Consider the following 6835-nt stretch of genomic DNA (forward strand, 5'->3'; position numbering starts at 1 on the left):
GTCGAGCCAAACTTTTATCGAGCCAACCATCGAGCCGTTCATGAGCGACTCCGCTCATTTACATACCTAAGTGCTGGTTTGTTCCGTAGACAAAATTTATAGAATAAGGAGCTAGAGACTCCGTCTAGGTCTGATGCAGAGATGGGAATGGGTGAGGATGATGGAATGGAGTTCTAAGATGATTGAAAGCGCATACATGATGTTCTGACACATATTTCGAATGTTAATAGATAGTTTGATTCGAAGCAAAACAATAATAACACTCTAATATCTTCTTCACACTACGAAATGATAAAAATAGTACTTCAGAATCGGAAACTGCACAGTTTATGGATCACACTCGCCGATTACTATGAATTGCTTAAGTTGGAACAGTCGGGGTCTCGACAATCCCAGACAGTTCGTTTGTTGGGTTGGTTAATTAAAGCTCACAAGCCAATGGTGTTGTTTTAATTGAAACTCTTATAGATAAAGTGTGTATTGAGGGGATTCAGAGGAAGTTTTATTTGATAACTGCTTCGTAGTTGATGCGCATAGTCATAGTTGTTGTCTTGCAATGTTACGAAATGCTACTGGGATTTCAATTTTCTCCTTCTATAACCATCACACTGAGTTAGCGATTGGGGATTAAAAAAGTGGCAACTAGTGCCAAATAGGGTTCTACACTTTGCCAATAGGAGCAGACAAACAGGAGTGATGGTCTTCTAAGTAGTATTACTACTAGGTCAATCTTACCATGGTGTATCGTTAGGGATTTTAACTACATTCTTGCTCAAGATGAGAAATTAGGTTGGCCTGGTTATCCACCGTATGTTATGGCTCAGTTTTTGGAACAAATTACATCAAATAATCTTCATGACCTCTGTATGCAGGGAAGCTCGTTTACTAATGGTATAAAAGTCATTCAGTTTACGATTTTAAAAAGGAAGTGTCAGCTTAAAATCTCTATAGGGTTCTTGTAACGTTTAAGTTTCCTTCTTCTTTTCCGTTGGTTTTGATAATTTTCTTTACAAGTTTGGAATAGATTCAAGATTCGACCCAAAAGGCAACTCTAATGATTATGCTCATTCTATTGATAAGTATATCATGTTTTTCTATATTTATTACTTCTTTATGTATTCATATGATTTTGAAATTGAATTTGAGCTTGATTTAAAATGCACCAAATAAATAAATAAAAATTAAAACCTAAATACTGAAAAAAACAAACAACATATATAGAAAGTGTAGAGTGAAAAATACAAACAACATATGATACAAAGTGCAAACTCATCATTTATCTTGAATATATATGCATCAATTAAACAAACATAATATTATATATTTAATAATATATACATCATATTAAATAATAACCACCAATTATGATAGGTTAGGAAGGGAAATGTTATCAAATATTAAGCAATGGGGAAAAGACTAATATTTTGGATATGTTCGGAGGCAAATGTTACCAAATTATATGCAAGTGGGCAAAAACTTGACATTTTTAATAGATCAGGAGGCTAATATCTCTTGAAGCCTAAGTCGTGCTTCATAAAGGGCTTTAATTAAGATACGTGTCAGAGTTTTGGGGTAATTTTTTATATTTAATCCTATTATTTATTATTTATAGAAATTTAGATTATTATCATTGTCATTGTTATTATTATTATTAGGAGAAGTTACAAAAATTAAGTTGTTTTTAATGCTTTTAATTTTCTCTGTATAATATCTCTTATTTTCAAATCGCAATAGGAGAGATTGGTAAAATTCTCAAAGTGGTCTTAATTTACTATGCAACGTTGCATCTTTATGTCATTTTTTTTATATTTTGTAAACTCTTTTGTTTCATTACGAGTTCAATTCAATATTTAATTAAGCATTCCCTATGTAATTTTGTATTCTCAATTTATCTAAGTAATTTGTACTTTTAAATATTATTCATAAATATAATTAAAATTATGGCCAGTGGTAATATTTATTTCAAGTAAAAAAAATACAAAAATTACATAGTACTTTATATAAGGGAATATATAAATATTAATATGTCAAAATTATGATATAAATTAGAGAAACAAATTGTATGTTAATATGTCAAATTAGATAAATTAAAATAAATTAACAACAAAAAAATTATAATTAAAGAAATATTAAAATAAATAGGATAAGTTTTAAATAAATACATGAAAAAATAGAACAAATCTAATTATTAAATTCATATGTAGTCCTAATGTATTTGCTCATTTTTGTTGTTGTGATCTAACAGAGCCATTTCATTTATATGTGAAATATCTTTACCGAGCATGTCGAAATATTTTTGAAGGATATGTTCTTCATTGATGTGAATTAATTCTTCCTCAAAGAGAATCCATTCTTCCTGTAGGCGGGTCTATTCAGCTCATTGGCGAATCCATTTTGTCCATTCACACATTAATTAATCAATAAATGACATTCCAATTATTTGCAAATCTTTGAACCTTTCCCAATCTAGAATTTGGATAACAAATTGTAACTTTTTATACATGGAGTGTTTTTTATAAATTTGAATTGTTTATTTGGAAAGAAAAAAAAATTACAACTTGAAAATTGTTTGGTATGTGTAGCTTGTAATTTTTTTATTTATAATTTATAAAAAAAATTAAGATCAAGAAGTTAAGATTGGAGAGCCCTCTCCAATGGTAGGTAGCTTTTATTATTAAAAAAAATACCCAACTTCGTTGAGTATCAACCAGTTGATAAGATAAGTTTTTATCACACTCTCTCCAATAAGAACGTATGATATAATTGGGTATAATAAGAGGTTCATTATACTAATTGCAGATTATCATAGCTAACTAAGAAATATATCGCCGCTGTATAATACAACTTAAACTTACCATTTGTGTGTTGCTTCTTCATGTATTGCTTTTTCCTAAAAGTTGCGTGTTTCTTTGAGGCTTCACACTCACTGCACCAATATTATCTTTGTTTCTGAATCTCCTTTTGAGTGTTTCCTTTGGATACCTACAAGATAGAATAAACAGTCAGAGAAAGACTAGAGTCTAGTGAACTCCTTCTGATGCGTACGTAAGCAAGAATTGGCTTAGACACACCCGACCTTATTAGGAAACCATCCTTATTAGGGAATCTTCTTGTCACACCCGATCCTAAACCGGATCGGGTATAAAGGGAAGACAAGATAATGAACATGTGTAAGTCTAAAAGACGAACCTATTTTCTACAAAATCGATCCATCACTTCTTAAACATAAAAGTTTATTAATTTATTCCCTTAATTCAATGAATAAAATTTGTGACGTATTATATTCTTAAACTAATTTTTCCCAATTAAATCATAAAGACATTTATTCATAATATATAAAATATATTTATTTATTTGACTTTGGCTCAATAATTCTATCAAGCTTCCTCAAACCATCTTTAAGTCGGAAATCAAAGCCATACAGTTCTACATGCGTTAGTATATCTATATTTCTCTTAACCCACAACACTCTGATTGACACGCTGATGATTTAATTTTATATTTCATTTTATTAATATATAATTTTATTTTATCACTACAACTACTCATAATACTGTTACTGACTATAAACAAACATTTAGTATCCCGAATTTATTTACTAAATAATCTACTAGAAATATATACACGAATATATTATTGAATCAATAATATAAAATTTTAAGTTTAAAATCATGTTATCAAATCAAATCACAAATAAATATCGATATCTTTGTATTATCATTTTTGTCAAAATAAGCCGTAATCAAATAAATTTTTTATCAAACCGACTCATAATCAAATAAACTTTTTATCAAACCGTCTCATAATCAAACACTTAAAACATTATATCTATCCTAGAGTTTCTCCTCTTACGTATCAATTCATAAACCACACATATAGTCGACATGTCTCTTTAACATTGCCTAATCATGTGTTGGTCTTACCCAACACTTCGCTGCCAATACCCGATTAGGTCTTTAGATTGTATACACAGACCAAGTTCCTCACTGTACATGTTTTCAAATATCAAAACCACCCGTTCGGATATACTCTAGATGTATATATAAAAAATCAATATCGTAACATTCTCAATTAAATTTTCTCAATCCAGAATAAATCACATAATATTCTCAAATTCATTTTCTCGACCCAATTTCGAAAGTATCACAATCATAAATAATTATTCTTCAAATAAAATCAAAAGTATACAAATATTTTAAACAATATATTTTAAAAAATTAAAATAAATAAAAATATCCAAAGTTACCTAAACATTATATAAATGATTTTAAACTAAATTTAAAACCAAACACTTTTATGAGACTTGTTTTTATCTGTCACCGGAATTGTTATGTGTAACACTAAACCGGTATAGTTAGTTCAGACCGAAGACACCATTAGACTCGTGACACTTCTATGAGTCTTATTAATACTATTTTTTTTCAATTTCTTTGTATTATTATTATTTTTCAATATATAAAAAAATCAGATTGTGAAAATTTAATAATTAACTTGCGTTAATTCTTTCCACAACCGAAACCTCCAAATGATCGTCTATTTTAATGTCTATCTATCTAACTAGAACCATATTAAAGAGAAAATAGTATTACCTCGTGTAGATGACTAACAACATTCGTCTGATGCACCAAATATTAGAGTTTGAGTCTGTCCATACGAGACCCTCTACTCTAATTCAAAGTCTTCCTTATTCTTATTCAATAAGGAATTGAAATCAAAACCCATGAAAACATTCCTTAAAAAAAAAACTCAAAAAAAATAGTAAGCAATCAAAACTAATGAAAAATAATAAGTGTTCTGGCAAACAAAACTAATAATAAGTGTTCTTAAAGAAGGAATTGAATTAAATATGGAATTCAATTCAAAACTCGTGAAAATTAATAAGTAACAAAAGCCCATAAAAATAATAAGTGTTATTGAAATCAAAACTCAATTCCTTTATATATATCAAAATTCACCTCTTTCCTTTTTTCCCTTAAAGGTGCAAAACATTGTGTTATTGAAATCCCCCCATTCATTCCTTAATTCTCTCCTATATTTTTTGAGTGAAGGCTGACGTCAAGGAGAGGGACTATCGGACATTCCAACTATGTTGCACTATGTCATTTTCCCTTTCACATGACACAAGGGTCCTGTTTGGTAAAGAGCGTTTTGGGATAAGGGTCCTGTTTGGTAAAGAGCGTTTTGGGATAAAAAGAGCGGTTTTGACCAACTTTAGAGGTTTGACTAGTGAAACCGCTAATTGAAGTGTTTGGTGGAGAGAGGTTTGGGATAGAGTTTTGGGATGAAAACACTAATTTAGAAAAAACTCTTAAAATGAGTTTTTTCAATTAGCGTTTTGCAATATTAAAATTAATCGACTTCTTTAACCCTAATAGATAGACTCTCTGTTCTCCTGCGCCAAAATTAATGCCCTTATTCGTCTTTTTGCACAAATCTCTATTATCAATCAGCTAATTTTTACCAAACAGGTCTACACAAACAGCTAATCAAATCAGCTAGTCAAATCAGCTAATGTAATCACCTAACAGCTAACAGCTAATGTAATCAGCTAACAGCTAATTTCCAAACAGGGCCAAGATATATGACAGATATTTGTTTCTGTGTCGTCTGAATGTTTTTCGTGACAATATTTTAAATTTCTGTCATCTGAAAGCACCTCAAATTTAATGTGGCTTTACGATGACACATGTCTGTCATCCCATAAAAACCCGATTTTAAGTGAAAATGTATTTCAGTTTCACATGACACTTATTAAATTGCACTGTCATTGTTGTGAGTAAATCAAAATCTAAATTTTTCTAACTTTCGCGGGCGGAGCAAAAAGTACTCAAAATTTTAACGTGCCCAAACTTTTATAGGGCATATAAAAGGAGAGTAAAAACATAATTTCTTCTGCTTTCCCAATTTCTCATATCGATCTCCCTCCTAAAAGTCCATCTCACCTTGCTCCCCCATCTCCATCTTCATCTCTAGAATCTGGAATCGAATCTAGCATCTCAAGATGTCTTCTTCTCCGGCCATTCTCAACTCCATCTCGTAAGTATTGTTGGGTTTTATCTTTTTTATCTTACTAATTCCATAAGTTTAGGGTTTTCTCTTCACTTTGTGAAACTCATATTTCTTATCGTCTCACAACTGTATATGATTCACCTTCGTTTTTCTTATTTGTGTTATATCTAATTTTTAGGGTTTCTGCTTTAGAGGGTTCTGCACAGAGAGTAAAGAGAAAAATGATTTTATACCGGCTTCGTCAATATTTGTTATAATTCTTCTATATATTCTACTCTCATGCTTAACTTCTGTTTAGATCATGGATTTATCATCACTTATCTATGTTTTTTAGTTTTTATTGTTAGATTTTTTTTTTTTTACAAAGCAGAGTTGGACCAATGGAATGGTTAAAACGTTATAGGGATGAAAACTTATCTATCGTGTGGCTTCAAACGGCCGATGGAAACTTAGGTGAGTCTTGGAACTCATTTTCCTCAGTCTTTGACGTTGCTGTCCCCAAGGGTCTTCCATGGATGGAGAGACAGGGTGACGTTGTACTTGGATTTCCTTTCCATATTCATTAAGCACTTTGGCTGCTGGTGAAGGGAGAAGCATGATGCTTGTATCTGAGGTCTGTATGAGAACTCTCTCTTTCCTGTGAACTATTGATGTTTGAAAAAACAATGAGTTATTAGTAATAGGAAAATTACTAGTTGAAAATATTGATATCCTTTTATATTGTTTTTCCCTTTTGTTAATCCATAGTTTTGGTTAATTATCGAGTGCATTCTAGGAAAAGCAATGAGAAAGACTGTAAACATTGAGGCCAGACTTGGTTGAGATG

Source organism: Euphorbia lathyris, chromosome 2 (genome assembly GCF_963576675.1).
Source record: "Euphorbia lathyris chromosome 2, ddEupLath1.1, whole genome shotgun sequence".
Taxonomy (NCBI): domain Eukaryota; kingdom Viridiplantae; phylum Streptophyta; class Magnoliopsida; order Malpighiales; family Euphorbiaceae; genus Euphorbia; species Euphorbia lathyris.